We start from the raw sequence: 17,264 nt of genomic DNA, 5'->3' as shown, positions 1-17,264 counted from the left end.
TAAAAAAAATAAATAAATAAAAGGAAAAAAAAAAGGATATTCCAAGAAGAAGAAAGGTACTATTTCAGCATGGGAGTGGCACTATTGCAGCAGGGAGAATATTCTGATCATAATATCAACACGTGTCTTGTGGGTTTTTCTTTCATAGAGTGAACTGAAGAAGGTTAGAAGGAACAAAGTATGGGCAAGTGGGATGGTTGGAAGGGGAATGATAGGGCAGAAGATCAGAGAACATTTTACCTGAACACCAGCTTATTCTCAGGGGAGGCTGAGGAGGGTAGGTACGCTGGTTCAGGCTGAAGGAGGGTCAAAGTTCAGGTACCTTTGGCAAGGAGAGAAAATTAATCAGAGTTTGTTTAAAAAGTGTTTTGTTCCAGTTGATCAGCCTATCATTTATGAGACAAAGAATGAGAATTTGAAGGATCTCTGTCTGGTCTTGTTATAAGTACACATGGAGGTGTCCATGAATTTTACTGAAATTATATGGGGATGTTAGTCCTTTGCAGCAAACCCTTTTTTAGAATACAAAGGGTGAGAAGATTTCTTAACCTTGGGTGTTTTCTAGGATTTCACATAAATGGCAACATTCAGTATTGTCAGGGAGTACTTTTATATCACAAAACAGTTTGTGGAATTTAAGAAATACATATTTCCTGAAAATAATCAGGAGATAAATTGAAAGAATTTCCTCTATTTGATAGGTAAACTCTTACATGAAAGATTAAATGGAAGAAATATCATAAAACTTAGGTTAAAATTTCAGAAAGGTAAAAATCATGAAGAAAGAGACAAAATAACCAGAGCAGATAATGACAATTAGGAGAAGGAAATGGCAACCCATTCCAGTATTCTTGCCTGGTGAATCCCGTGGTCAGAAGAGCCTGGTGGGCTGCCGTCTATGGGGTCACAGAGAGTCGGACACGACTGAAGCGACTTAGCAGCAGCAGTAGCAGCAATGACAACTAATGTAAAAACAGTTTTTAATTATAAATGATACGTTAAAATAATCAAATTAAAGACAGAGAGATGCAGGTTCAATCCCTGGGTCAGGAAGATCCCTGAAGTAGGAAATGGAAACCCACTCCAGTATTCTTCCCTGGAAAATTCCATGGATAGAGGAGCCTAGCAGTTTACAGTCTATGGGGCTGCAAAGAGTCAGACATGACTGAGCATGCACGCACATTACTATTTTCAAATTAAGACTTACACTTCTGAATTACCCTAGATAGATCAACTAAAGTTGAAGCTGCCTAAAAAGCAATGAAAATGTGAGTACATTTTACATCAGCACTTAAGCCTGATGAATTTTGAGGAACACTCTCACTGTAAACAAGGTATTCCAATTTTATCTGAAGCTAATTAACAGAGTCCCTGAAACTCTGTATGAAGCTATGGAATGCTGCTGCTGCTGCTGCTAAGTCGCTTCAGTCGTGTCCTACTCTGTGCGACCCCATAGACAGCAGCCCACCAGGCTCCCCCGTCCCTGGGATTCTCCAGGCAAGAACACTGGAGTGGGTTGCCATTTCCTTCTCCAATGCATGAAAGTGAAAAGTGAAAGTGAAGTCGCTCAGTCGTGTCTGACTCTTAGCCACCCCATGGACTGCAGCCTACCAGGCTCCTCTGTCCATAGGATTTTTCCAGGCAAGAGTACTGGAGTGGGGTGCCATTGTCTTCTCCAAGCTATGGAATAGGCAGATGCATTTTCCCCTCTGACTGGCAAGGATGGTTAGAATGAAGAATGAAGGGAAGAGAGACATCACCTCCTCAGCATTGCACTGTAATTTTCAGCAGTTACGTTTCCTCATGGCCGCTCCTCTTGCCTGCCTGTGCCGCCATGATTCTACATTGCATCTTTGTATTAGTTTGTTGGGGCTGCCAAAACAAAGTATCATAGATTGTGCGGCTTAAACAAAAGGAATTCATTTTCTCCTAGTCTAAGAGATAAAGGTGTCCTGAGGTTTGGTTTCTCCTGAAGTCTTTGTCCTTGTCTATCAGATGGCCACTTTCTTGCTGTGTCCTTACATAATCTTTCCTCTGTGTGTGTGTAACGCTAGTGTTTCTCTGTGTCCAAATTTCCTTCTCTTGTAAGGACACCAGTCAAATTGGATTAAGGTGCAACTTAATGACCTTATTTTAACTTAATTAAATTAACTTAATTAAATTTTAAAGGCTCTATTTCCTATTCTTAGACACTAGAAGTGAGGGCTTTAACATATGAATGTGAAAACAACTCAGTTCAGACACAGCATTCTTCTATTTAGTTTTTAGCCAAGGAGAGGTAAGAACATATGAAGGTAATTAATCACCAGGCCTCTTCTGTTAGCTTCTGTGCTGTTTGATCAACTTCACTTTTTATTTTTAGAAAAATTTTAAAATTTAACTTCATTATCAATTTTAATACTTTAAGGATAAGGTAATGTCATCTCATTTCTTATGTAACTCGTACATCTGTTAACCCACTAACATGCTTTTATTATGACCATTATAATTACCAAGCCCTCATACTAGATATATTTGCTTTGTATCAATAGATGTCTCAGATGTACATGAATTTTTTCTGGTTTTAAAATTTGAACAGTATCATTTTACTATTTTCTGTGACATGACAACGGGACCTAGAGATAGAGACTAACCATGATAGACTGGCTATTCAGTGTCATTCTCAGCAAATTGATGTTCATCATGAAAACATCATAGTGACTTAATGACTATGGGTCAAAAACTATTAAGAACCATTAAGATAGGTTAACAGGACAAAATACAGTACTGAGGCTGAAGGGTTCTAGTAATGATTCAATGGACCGTGTTTTAATTACTTGCAGGTTCTCTAATTTTATAATCTTACTCTTTATTAAAGAATTTTCTAAAAAAAAAAAAAAAAAGAATTTTCTATTTTCTTTTTGCACTCTCATTAATAAAATAAAGACAGAAAACATTAGCTCTATTTTTGACAATTATGTTGTGTAACAAACCAGTGGGAGAATGGCCTTGAAACATGTAAAATAGCATGTATGAAACGAGTTGCCAGTGCAGGTTCGATGCATGATACTGGATGCTTGGGGCTGGTGCACTGGGACGACCCAGAGGGATGGTATGGGGAGGGAGGAGGGAGGAGGGTTCAGGATGGGGAACACATGTATACCTGTGGCGGATTCATTTTGATATTTGGCAAAACTAGTACAATTATATAAAGTTTAAAAATAAAATAAAATTGAAGAAAAATAAAAAAAATTAAAAAAAAATAAACAAACAAAAAACCAAAAAAAACAATAATCATTACTCTCATACATCTGAGTTTCCATTGATTGTTGGCTGGTCTAGGTTGGACTTGGCTCCAACCTCCAAGTTGGACCCAGATCTGGTTTACAAGTCTTATCTATTTATTTATTTTTGATAATTGACCAGACAAGGATAAGTTTTTATTATAAGATGGAACAAGAGAAAGAAGCAAGCTCATTGACACAGGCATATTTCAAGCCTCTGTTTACAAATTAAGTCTGGTATAAATAACATCCTGTCAGCCAAAGCAAGCCTTATGATTAGCCTAAAGTTAACAGGCAAGGAAGCACTGTTTTTGTCTAGAGGACAAACTGTAAAGTCACATTATAAAGGAGTAAATAGAATGAAGGAGGACTATTTAAGAAAAATTGATATTTTGCAAACGTTACTAAATATTAACAGGTTCTTAGCTTTTACAGAGATTGTCCAGTATTGAATTCAACCCTCAGCATTGTTCTCGGAATATTACAACTGAGTTCATATTATCAGTGTTATAGAAGAAGCCCAATGATCTAACTCTAGTGTTACTCTAGTGTTAGTCACTCAGTCATGTCCAGCTCTTTGCAACCCCATGGACTGTACCCCTCCAGGCTCCACTGTCCATGGAATTTTCCAGGCAAGAATACACGGGTTGCCATTCCCTTCTCCAGAGGATCTTCCCAGCCCAGGGATCAAACTCTGGTCTCATTCATTGCAGGCATATTCTTACCATCTGAGCCATCATGGAAGCTTGAAATATTACACTGGCTTCATATTATCAATGTTATGGAAGAAGCCCAACAATGTAACTAGTTGCATATTTTTACTATACCTGCTTGCATATGCACATTGTAAATAATCACTGTTTAATAACCATTCAAAGAAGCCTTTTCACTTTCATATCTTCTACCCTTTATATCTCTGCTTGACATTTTAAGTATAATGTCTGAACAGCCACTTCCTACTGATTATAAGATAAAGGATGTTATGGAGGATGAATATCAGCATGATAGCTACTAAATTAATCTATTGAGTCAAGATGAAGTTCTTTTATACAAAAGAAAATATCAGGACATAAATTTTATTGCTTCAAAAACTTACTTCTTTATTATCAAGTCTTAAATGATTCTTCAAAAATATTTATGAGAGGAAAAATAAGCGTTGATCATTGGGAATAAGCCTTTCAGAAGACTTTTGGGCAGAACGCTCAAAGTATGAGTTTTATTATTCTATCCTTGAAGAGAGGAAAAATGTATGTACTCTTTGAAGCTTGGGTAACTGAATTATTCTATACATTAAAAAATTGATTACTTGTTTAGTTTCATGGCACTAGTTGAAAATATATGTGTAGATAAAAAAATTCTAACTCTCTGTAAGGACATAAAAAATTTTAAAAACCTACTGATAGCTTTATAGCATTTAGAAGAAACAGTCATGAGTTTTTTTTTTTTCAGATTTGACATTTTCAAAATATATAATATTGATTATTTAAAACATTCTTTAAAGTAAATTCAGATAATATACCCCAATATAACATTTGTTGTCAAGAAAAGATTTTATTTAATACATAGTTAAAGGTACACTAGAAATAAATTATTATTCAAAGGATAATGAGTAGAAGGCCATGCTTCAGTATCACTGCATTTTCATCTTGTTTAGGGCTTGTATTTCTTTGCTTTTTTATGCAAAATTTGCTTTTGAGTGACTATTACCCAGAATGACGCCACAATATATTTGCTGAGTACATGCTTTCATGAACAGAGGCAAAAGATTAAAAAAAAAAAGTATTCAAACTTTAAATATTCACTCCAACATCTTTTATGAGGCTAATCTTTCACCTATCTTCTAATACTTTCCTTTTCACCTGGTACTATCCTCTGTCTACATGAAATGTTAAAAAGGAAACTTGTCCTTGATCTTGATTTTTGTTAGAACCTCAAAATACTATCCTGTCTTAAGTTTTGCAATGGACGTCTTTGTCCAGTAATGCTCATTTATGGAGTAAGGATATTTAGCAAATCTGAGGCTTGAAAACTTCAGACCTTTGAAATTCAGATAAAGTCTTTTGTTTTTCAGAGGCTGCCAGTCCTCATGTCTTTGTCCAGAAAATATTAAGGACTTAGGGTAATAAAATGCATTGGGAAATATGGAAGGGTTAGTCTCTGGAAGGTTTGATGGCAGACTGATTTGCCAAGGATGTCTCCAATAGGAATATTCTAAAATGGTCTTCATTTTCAAGCAAGATGGCTGCGGTTTGTATGAAAAACCAGGCTTGATTTGTCCACAAAGATGGAAGTCTATAGAATTTGTCTTAACACAAAACAGGATATGTGGCCCATTATTAAAATTTCCTTAATTTGTTTTTTTATTTCTTTCACTGCTACAAATGGATACCTGGTTTTCCTGGTGACTCAGTGTGAGGTTAGGTGTGTTTCTCCCTTGTTTGCAAGCGAGACTAAGATGCTTGCAGAATTTGAGAAAACACTGTGAGCTAAATACTTACACAGTCACTATTTTTCCCATAACACAAATATATCTTCCTAAGACTTTATTCACTGTTATGAAAGTCTGTGGTATTCATGAAACTTGAGAATAAAAATGGAGTAACAAAGGAAAAAGAAAAACACAACAAACTGAGCATTACTCTTAGTATGACAGGTGATAAGCAGATCGCAAATATAATCCTTATTCATAACATGCTTGCAAAAGGTACTGCTAAATCATATACAAATGAGGACTGCTTTATATAGTATGTAATTATTTACAGGGTACATTATCAAACCATAGATTGTATATATAGACAGATATGTAAAAGATTTTACTGAACTTCTTAATGATGGAACACAGGCATGTGAAAAATGAAGTGTTAAGTCAAAGTCAACAAGAGTTAAAGTTTGTCCACCATATCACTCTTTTGATGGGACAATCCCTTGCTACTGAATCTGCTCTGTATAACAGGATGCTCAGCAGTATGCCTCTCTCCCTGGTGGTGGCTTAGTTGGTAAAAATGTGCCTGCAGTGCAGGAGATCCAGGGTAAGGAAGATCCCCTGAAGAAGGGAATTGCAACCCACACCAGTATTCTTGCCTAGAGAATTCCATGGACAGAGGAGCCTGGAGGGTCAATGGGGTCACAAAGAGTCAGACACAATTAAGCAACTAACACTAACGCCGCTAGGCCACTACATGCCAGTAATTCTCTACTCCAATTATTTTATAAGAGAATTAAATATTCTCTTATATTCTCTTATAAAATATCACACTCCTCCAAGGGAAGTAAAACATTCATGGTTGATGGAGTTTTTATTAACAAATGTTGCAAGAAATTTCTTTCTTGATAAACATTTTACAGTAGATTTTTTGATATATTTACATATAGATATGTCTTATTATTGCAGATCTTATTAGTGATGACCTGTGCCAGAGATATTTCAAGGGCATCTGTTGTTGACACTTCTCTTTATGGTTTACAGAATCAATGCCAATGATGTTCATGTGGAAATAGGTATCTTTGTCTTCCTGCTGGCATGCCTTTCCCATTCTTTCTATTTTTCTAGTTCACTTTAAAAACAGCATAAACAGTACCCAGCAAATTAATCCATAAAATATATAAAAATATTTATATATAAATGAAGAATAAAGATAGAACTAAAGTTATCTCTAAAAAAAATCTCTGGCACAAATAACCAATTTTTAAAAATTCCCCCCACCCCCAAAAAAATTCCCATTTAGTTTTCATCCAAAATGTAGAAAAAAGTTAGTGAAAATTCAATAATGATTCTTATTTTCACTTTTCCTTCCAACATTTCCCTCTAGTACATGTCCTATTGTTGAAAGTCTTTAAATTTGTCATTCATGAGGATTAGAAAAATGACCTAAACTGATGTTGCTAGGAACATTTCTATTACTGGGTTTTTATCATAATGATGCCCTGGGGAAAAAATATATTCTCATAAGTTGTTTTCTGCTCTTGCTTCAGATTTGTTTGGCCCTTGTAAATAATGAATACCCAATGGGAAAGATTTTGAGTTAGTTAGCCTGGTTTTTATGCATAATAATACTAGATTTTTAAACATTTTAGATACATTGTTTCATTTGAAAATATTACAAAATGTGTAAAAAAATAGTATTAATTCATAAGCAGTAACAATGTTGAAAAGAAAATTATAACTTTTTTTACTTCATTAATTGTACTTTAAACATTATATTTGTCTTTAGATGTTAAAAAGACCTCTTTTTAAAATAACAAATATTTCTTTCCTTGCATTCCTCTAATGTATTAGTTAAAACATTTTCAGAACAGACATCTTGAAATAATTTTCTGTATGGTGTACCTATAGCTGATTCTTGTTGATGTTTGAGAGAAAACCACAAAATTCTATAAAGCAATTATCCTTCAATTAAAACAATAAAGTGACAAAAAGCTTTTCAAAACATATACACATTAGCATTTATGGTTTAGAACATGAGAGTACCAAACTCTTTTCCAGTTTTGTTATGCTTAATGCAGATTGAAGTAATAAACAATATAAAGAAAAAGAATTTGATGTTTCACTATTATATTTAATTTTGTCATTTTCTGAAATGTCAAAATATACTTTGATTCAAATTGCTTTTATCCCATATAAATTCATACAAGAATTGAATTTAACACTAAATTTACTCCAGTAACTGGAAGATATTATGGCTATGTATAGAGGTATTTCAGTCAAAGGCTTTTAGTTAAATAAGCTGAATTAAGTTGACTTAAAGTTATCTATTCAGGATTAATTATGCTGCTAATGAATATAAATATGAATTCATCAATGCCACTCTTATTTATCAACTATTCTGATAATTATCAATTTTCTAAAATACACTCATCATCATTGCTATATCATTATTGATACTATATTGTTTTGATAAATCCCATCATGTCTCTTTTTCAAAGAGAATATTACAAAGTTAAAATCATGTTAAAGGTAAAATATCATCTTCTAATGTATGTTTCATTAATTCAAAATTTTGTATTTTATATTCTAATGCTGCTGCTGTTGTTGCTGTTGCTGCTGCTAAGTCGCTTCAGTCATGTCTGACTCTGTGCGACCCCATAGATGGCAGCCCACCAGGCTTCCCCGTCCCTGGGATTTTCCAGGCAAGAACACTGGAGTGGGTTGCCATTTCCTTCTCCAATGTGTGAACGTGAAAAGTGAAAGGGAAGTTGCTCAGTCGTCTGACTCTTAGCGACCCCATGGACTGCAGCCTACCAGGCTTCGCCGTCCATGGGATTTTCCAGGCAGCAGTACTGGAGTGGGGTGGCATTGCCTTCTCCATAAACTAATGCAGGGCGCATCAATTATACTTCTTTTTCAAAGTGAATTTATTTCATGATCATCTATACCTTAAATAGTCCATGCAGTTTTTCATATGCTTTTAAGTGGACTTATTGAGGCTCTCTGGAATCAAAATAACTACTTCTCGATTTAATTTTCTTTTCCACCTAGATCAAATCTACTTATTTATTGGCTTCATTTCAATTCTCCCACTTCTTATGTCCATATATATTTTGCTAACCATTTCTTCAACTAATTGTTTTTCTTAAATCACTTCAACAAGACTTAATTTGTTCAGTTCTAATCATTATATTGTATATAACTCTAAGACATTCTTCAATCAATGACATTAAATCACCTTTTTAAATAAATGATATATAAAACTGATTCCCAATATATTAGAGGAGACAGTAATAATGATTTAAAAACATTTCATTAGTAACAACATCTCCTAATAAAGACAATGATTCTTGAGGAAATGTGTGATGTAAGAGGGATAAATAGAAATTAAATTTTTCTCTCATTAAAATAGAGTGTAAAAGAGCAAATGTGACGTGAAAACAATGCTTAATTTTAAACATAATGCTGAATGCAAATTTTAATCAACTATAACCAGGGGATAAACATTTAAACTATGCCCCAATGTCCTCTAGCTATACCATCTGGAACATGTCATCTTTATCTCCCCAGTAAGGAATGAAAACACTGGATAGTTTTCACTGACAAATATATTGGTCCAGAACTGATATCCATCACTCTTCTAAAACCAGAGTTCTGCCTAACTTCCTGGGGCCAAAAAAGCATAATCCTCCAGTATACCTGGAAAAAAAGGAGAACCAGATGTGGATAAACAATAAAACTTTCTACCAATGAAAGTTTCTGTGATAAAGACCAAGAAAGATATAAATGCATAAATCACAGAGCAAATCAGGATGGATCACATCCATGTTTAAGAGAATCCTAGATGCTGTTTTGAGAAGTCTACTGTATGACAGAATCCTTGGGTGATATTTCAGGCTCAGCCGTCTGTAATCACAGTTTGAAGCTGCCCACCTCACATGAGATTTGGTGCACAATAATGTCTTGTAGATTTCTGCAGGGCATTAGAGTCGAGATTCAGTACCTTACTCCATCCCCAGACCAGCCATACTCAAGCATTTGATCCTGGCACCTCTATTCAGAGGCTATATCAGAGGAACTGGCCAAGGGATTTTTCCATAGTTTGATTCACTAGCTTTCTTCTCCTAGCCTTTCCAAGACAAACAGGTCCATAAGCAGGCAATCACCCTTTTGGGGGCTCCCTGGCAAAAAGAAGATACCCCATATCTGAGTTGCATCTACAACCCTTACCTGGTGCCATTCTGTGGGAGGAAATTGAACACTGGGCAGCTGGCCCCTTGCTTTTCTTCCTTCTTGCTCACACTGTTGTAGTAAGTGAATAAAGGCCTGATTGTTACTTTCACATTGACTCATTGCTCCAGCTGACCAACTTGACACCTGGTTGTCTGGCATTTTGAATAGCAGAAAAAGTCTTGTGAATCTTGGGAAAGAACTAGAAGTCTCTTTGGAGAAAAATGTACTCTGATATCTCAGATCTGAAAAAGAAAAATTGAGCTGCAGATGTGGCATGTTAGGAAGTGACACTCCAACTGAAGTGCTGCTTTCTCCTAATGGTAAACATTACTTTAAAAATGTGGATAACAGACAGTGGCTACTTTGATTTTTAATTTATGAGCATGAACTGAGAATTGCTTTTATAAGATTACATGTATTTACACTGCTTTCCTTTAATTTTTAAATGTTCACCTTTATTTAGTGTAGAATATGTTCTTGCACTGCATTAAGATTTTTTTAACAACTAAACATTTAGAATCCTATTCTAAATATTTCACACCCTAAAAGATGATGCTGTGAAAGAGCTGGACTCAATATGTCAACAAATTTGGAAAATTCAGCAGTGGCCACAGGACTGGAAAAGGTGAGTTTTCATTCCAATCCCAAACAAAGGAAACGCCAAAGATGGTTCAAACTACTGCACAACTGCACTCATCTCACATATTAGTAAAGTAATGCTCAAAATTCTCCAAACAAGGCTTCAGCAATACGTGAACCGTGAACTTTCAGATGTTCAAGCTGGTTTTAGAAAAGGCAGAAGAACCAGAGACCAAATTGCTGACATCTGCTGGATCACTGAAAAAGCAAGAGAGTTCCAGAAAAACATCTATTTCTGCTTTATTGACTATGCCAAAGCCTTTGACTGTGTGGATCACAATAAACTGTGGAAAACTCTGAAAGAGATGGGAATACCAGACCACCTGACCTGCCTCTTGAGAAACCTGTATGCAGGTCTGGAAGCAACAGTTAGAACTGGACATGGAACAACAGACTGGTTCCAAATAGGAAAAGGAATACGTCAAGACTCTATATTGTCTCCCTGCTAATTTAACTTATATGCAGAGTACATCATGAGAAACACTGGCCTGGAGGAAGCACAAATTGGAATCAAGATTTCCAGGAGAAATCTCAATAACCTCAGATATGCAGATGACACCAACCTTATGGCGGAAAGTGAAAAGGAACTAAAAAGCCTCTTGATGAAAGTGAAAGAGGAGAGTGAAAAAGTTGGCTCAACATTCAGAAAACCAAGATCATGGCATCTAGTCCCATCACTACATGGCAAATAGATGGGGAAACAGTGGAGAAACAGTGTCAGACTTTATTTTTCTGGGCTCCAAAATCACTGCAGATGGTGACTGTAGCCATGAAATTACAAGATGCTTGCTCATTGGAAGGAAAGTTATGATCAAGCTAGACAGCATATTAAAAAGCAGAGACATTACTTTGCCAACTAAGATCCGTCTAGGCAAAGCTATCGTTTTTCTAGTAGTCATGTATGGATGTGAGAGTTGGACTACAAGGAAAGCTGAGCACTGAAGAATTGATGCTTTTGAACCGTGGTGTTGGAGAAGACTCTTGAGAGTCCCTTGGACTGCAAGGAGATCCATTCAGTCCATCCTAAGGGAGATCGGTCCTGGGTGTTCATTGAAGGGACTGCTGTTGAAGCTGAAACTCCAATACTTTGGCTACCTGATGCAGAGAGGTGACTCATTTGAAAAGACCCTGATGCTGGGAAAGATTGAGGGCAGGAGGAGAAGGGGACGACAGAGGATAAGATGGTTGGATGGCATCACTGACACAATGGACATGGGTTTGGGTGAACTCCAGGAGTTGGTGATGGATAGGGAGGCCTGGCATGCTGCGATTCATGGGATCACAAAGAGTCAGACATGACTGAACGACTCAACTGAACTGAACTGAAACATTTATAAAAACAACTGATTTTCTAACCATAGGAGGACCAGTTATATAAATTATACACCACTAATAGCAAATAAGGAATTTCACTGCCTCTCTTACTTATAAGTATTAAAATAATCATGTATTTTTCTGAACATAAAGGAAATTTGAAGTTTTTTTCATGTTCTATAGCAGTTCGTACAGTATAATGAACTAAGTTCTAATGAATTTGAATATATATATCCATTTAAAATTAAACTATATGTTTCAACTAAAGCTTCTGTAAATTGTTGTCAACATTTTTCTACTGTGTATTTTATCTCCCAGAAATTAAACAGTGTCATATGTAGAACATATTACTTTCTGAATTTTAAAAATTAGGCAAATATTAATTTTACATATTTTAAAATAAATAATAAAGTGACCACATAAAGCTATCTACTCTAAGATTCAAAACGTTCAGAAACTGCAACATTTCTATGACTGCTTTGGCAAGATGGCTGAGAGCTTATTAAGATCCATTCTCTACCACTTTCCTGGTAAGAGTTGTAGCAGGTATGGGCTGACTGGCTGTTAATTTTTCAGCTCTTATGAAAGCTAAGTGTAGATATTTGATTTAGTTCTTCCCAATGTTAGATGAGAAGAGATGTATACTTCTACTGCTGCCAAGTCGCTTCAGTCGTGTCCGACTCTGTGCGACCCCATGGTCTGCAGCCTACCAGGCTTCTCTGTCCATGGGATTCTCCAGGCAAGAACACTGGAGTGGGATGCCATTTCCTTCTCCATATACTTCTACACTGGGCCTAAAAAACAGCAACAACAAAAACAAACATACAATATTTTCTTTCTTCAGCGACTGAACTGAACTGAAAGGATTTTAAGAAGTATTATTTTATTACTTCTAGGTAATATAAGATTTCAGTTTTAAGTTTCTTAAAAATTATTCTCAAGTAGTCTTATTTGACTTTTATTTTCTACATATTTAGTGTAAAATTTAGGTACAATTTCAAAGATAGGAAAAGCACCATATTGGTTGAATATAAGGATAAAGAATATCATTTTTTCTACTTCACTTTTTTCCTGCTAAACTTGTTTTCATCATATTTTGTTCTGAAAGAATTTTTTTGCTTTCTGTATTTTACTGTTTCTATTTTACAAAACCATTGTAATTTTATTTTTCCTTGCTTTATAATGCTTTTAGCCTTAATTTCTACTTTTTTCCCCCCAGAATGCTGGAATTTTTATTTATTTGTTTAATTAAATTTTTGTTTATTTGTCTGTATTGGGTCTTAGTTGTGTCATGAAGGATCTTTCATTGCGGCACATGGACTTAGCTGCCCCACAGCACGTGGTGTCTTCCCAGACTAGTGATAGAACTCTGCATTGCAAGGCAGATCCTTGACCAACAGACCATCAGTGAAGTCCTTAACTTCTACTCTGATATTAATGTTTTAGGCACAATTTGTATCCTTCTATTATATTGGAATGCATTTTATTTTATTGAAATACAAATAACATTATTTGACAGGACTTTCTTCTCATTTAACTTACTCTGACAATCTATAGAAATTACATTTACCAGTCCACCTTTACAAGATGCCAACACAACACCACCTTGTCTCTGTTGTAAATTCTCTTCTGTTGAGATCTTTTCTCTAGTTTAGTAATGTCAGAGTCATTTATCTAGTACTGACCTCAGACAGAATGCACAAGAGGTATAGCAACTTAACCCCACTTGAAAAGAAGTTCTGGACTGATTCTCATTTTGAGTGCCATTTGATCAAAAAGTTCATAATATCATCAGCATTCCTGCTCCATTTCCTAGCAATAAACTCAATCTTGGCCTTTGTAGTGTCCTTCAATGCTGAGTCCTCTTTACTGGCAAAAACAGACATGTTAAATAATTTAGAGAAATGTAGAATGTCTGTACTACATCTCCTATTAAGGAGCAGAGTAACACTTTTCAATACTATGCCTTGTTCAAAATATTTGTTTCTTTAACCCAAAATGTTTTAAACATCTATCCCTAGAACAATACGTGTGAGTAGGGTGATGCTCAGTTCAGTTCAGTCGCTCAGCTGTGTCCGACTCTTTGCGACCCCATGAATCGCAGCATGCCAGGCCTCCCTGTCCATCACCAACTCCCGGAGTTCACTCAAACTCACGTCCATCGAGTCAGTGATACCATTCCGCCATCTCATCCTCTGTCGTCCCCTTCTCCTCCTGCCCCCTATCCCTCCCAGCATGCCCTAGTAAAGACGCCTAGTAAAGACAAAAAGTTTCCTTTTTTCACCGTGTCTCTGTCAATAAAATATATGAGATGTACTAAGATCTGTATATAGTCAAACACTTTATAAGGACATTATATTACAAAATATATCAGAGATGAGATTTCTGGGTCCTATTAAAAATAGTCATGCAATGCCCACATTTTATAATATTTCTTGTTACATTATTTTGGGCTTCCCTGGTGGCTCAGACGGTAAAGCATCTGCCCGCAATGTGGGAGATCCGGGTTCGATTCCTGGGTTGGGAAGATCCCCTGGAGAAGGAAATGGCAATCCACTCCAGCATTCTTGCCTTGAAAATCCCATGATCAGAGGAGCCTGATAGGCTACAGTTTATGGAGTCGCAATTATTTCAAGGAAAAGTATTATTCCAACTGAAATTTGTCCTAATTATTGAATAATAACTTGATTCTCTAAGGAACACAATTGGTTTCTACATCTGAGCTGAAAACAAATGTTCTCTTGACATATAATAAAATGAAATATATTAATTCAGAAATGGCAGATGATATAAAGAGTAGGATGAATTATCAAAGTCTTATTGTTATTTTCAATTCTTAATATTGATGGTAAGGTGACTACCACTTAATATTTTATCATTATTTCAGACTGTGCTTATTAACAAACTTAAAGGTTGGGAAAAAAGTAATATGCTAGGGAAGCTATGTGATTTTATTATGACTTTTTAATATTCAATTTTGGTTGGTTTAAATATTTATGGGTAATAAAATAATGAACGAAAGAACAAAGGCAAATATAGACGTATAAAACTGTAAAAATAAAAAAAACAGAAAAGAATAGCTTATGCTTGTCTTATTTTTTCAATACAAATTAAACTAAAATAATTGAACCATTTTTGCATGAAATTTGCCATCTAAATGCAAATGTAAACTTGTATTTTCTGTGTGAAATTAGAATAAAAATAATACAATTATCATGGCTTATAAAACATATATAATTGCAAAACCATGTCTATTACACTTCCAAATGCTTTGCTTAATCATGAAAGATTCATGGGAAATAGAAGATTTACATCACACAGACGGCAGACTGATACCATTCATCATGATAGCTTCACATTTTGGCAGTTGTCAAATATTTCACCTCATACATATACATACTAATGCTTTTATGTAGTTAATCTTATTATAACATTAAAAATTCTAACATACATTTAACACAAAATAAATTTTGCCTTATCTAGAGTCTTAGTGTTGCCTTGCTTTCAGATTTTCTTAGATGATTTTCATCTTTTATTAAAATTCTTTATATATTAAAAATAAGTTATACATTTAATGCTTATTTTACCCAGAACTATGAGAAAATAGAGAAACTTTGCAGTATAATATATCTGGATCATTTTTCTTCTGTTGCAATGTTTCACGGTCTTTTCCTTGGAGAAACCTGGTGCTCCTCAGAGAATTAGATTCTTATTTGATTTTTAGGACAAATTTAAGTTGGAATAATAACTTTCTTTGAAATAATATAAAAAGTAATATTCTCAAAGTTGGGTATTGGTATTACATGACCACTTTTTAAAGGGCCCAGAAATTTCATCTCTGATATATTTTGTAATGCAATGTACTTATTAAATTTTGACTATATATAGATCTGCTTATAGAACCTACAAAATATGTCTGTCATAACCAAATAATGAAATGCTTATTTTTCCTTGTTAGAATGATTATATTATTAAACAGGACAGTAAACTATTTAAAATAATGAAATAAAAAGTTTTATCATTGATAATACTTTACCAGTATTAACTCCTATCATCTTAATAATACTGTTGTAAAATTCAAACATTATAAATCTAAAGAAAATAGCCATACATATCATGGATTGGAATACAGGTCTCCCTGAAGCATGTCTAGCACTCAATTGACTAGTATGCTTTGATAATTAATCTGATCAATTCAAAAGATACAAATATTCTATCCTTTACTTTGTTATTTACTTGAATTTACATAATTGTAAATCAGTTAATGTTAACATGAGTTTATAATTTATTATTTTAATCACATAATTAGTGAATAATTTTCAGTATATTCACATTAGGTTTCGACTGGGAAACAGTTCTATATTGTTTTATTATTTATTATAGTTATCTCTTTTTTTATTTTTAAAAATAAAAGTGTAGTTGATTTACACTGTTGTGTTTGTTTCAACTGTACAGAAAATTGGTCCAGTTATATATATGTATATTTACATGATGGACGTGAGTCTCAGTGAACTCCGGGAGTTGGTGATGGACAGGGAGGCTTGGCATGCTGCGATTCATGGGGTCGCAAAGAGTCGGACACAACTGAGTGACTGATCTGATCTGATATACTTGTTCAACTTATATATATGTGTATTCCTTACACTCCCCTTTGGTAACCATAAAGTTGTTTTCTATGTTTGTGAGTCTGTTTCTGTTCTATTTTTGTTCTATTACAGTCTATTTCTGTAAGTGTTCATTTGCATCATTTTTTAGATTCCATATGTAAGTGATATCATATGATATTTATTTTTCCTTGTCTGGCTTACTTTCCTTAGTATGATAATCTCTAGGTCCAAGTATGTTGCTGCAAATGGCATTATTTCATTGTTTTATATATGGCTGAGTAATATTCCATTGAATATCACATCCTCTTTATCTATTCACCTAAACACCCATTGACAGATAAATGGATACTCATTGCATTTAAATCAGATATAATTATCATACATTACTTTATATGGAAGAAAGTAAATACTGAATTCACAAGTTAACAGATTGTTAATAAATATAGAAAAGTGTTTTATCTAATAATTTATGTCTCAAAATTTTTACTCTCTGAACATGTTTCCTTTTATATCATCAAAAAATCTACAACCAATAAGTGCTGGAGAGGGTGCGGAGAAAAGGGACCCTCTTGCACTGTTGGTAGGAATGTAGACTGATACAGACACTATGGAGAACAGTATGAAGGTTCCTTGAAAACCTAGGAATAAAACTATCGTATGACCCAACAATCTTACTATCGGGCATATACCTAGAGGAAATAGTAATTGAAAAAGACACTTGTACCCCAACGTTCATTAAAGTACTATTTACAATAGCTAGGACATGGAAGTAAGCTAGATGTC

The 17,264-nt window shown here is 34.7% G+C and overlaps 1 long non-coding RNA gene across 1 annotated transcript in view; it reads right to left on the bottom strand.

The window, feature by feature from the left end:
• Positions 1-240: 240 nt before the first annotated feature.
• LOC123334475 overlaps positions 241-17,264 on the bottom strand; it is a 304,216-nt gene continuing 287,192 nt past the window's right edge. Inside the window, exon 4 of the long non-coding RNA XR_006552402.1 lies at positions 241-322. This is a non-coding gene — a long non-coding RNA (uncharacterized LOC123334475). The remainder of the gene's footprint in view (positions 323-17,264) is intronic.

Source organism: Bubalus bubalis, chromosome 7, assembly GCF_019923935.1.
Source record: "Bubalus bubalis isolate 160015118507 breed Murrah chromosome 7, NDDB_SH_1, whole genome shotgun sequence".
Classification (NCBI taxonomy): domain Eukaryota; kingdom Metazoa; phylum Chordata; class Mammalia; order Artiodactyla; family Bovidae; genus Bubalus; species Bubalus bubalis.
This window is presented reverse-complemented; position numbering and strand designations above follow the sequence as displayed.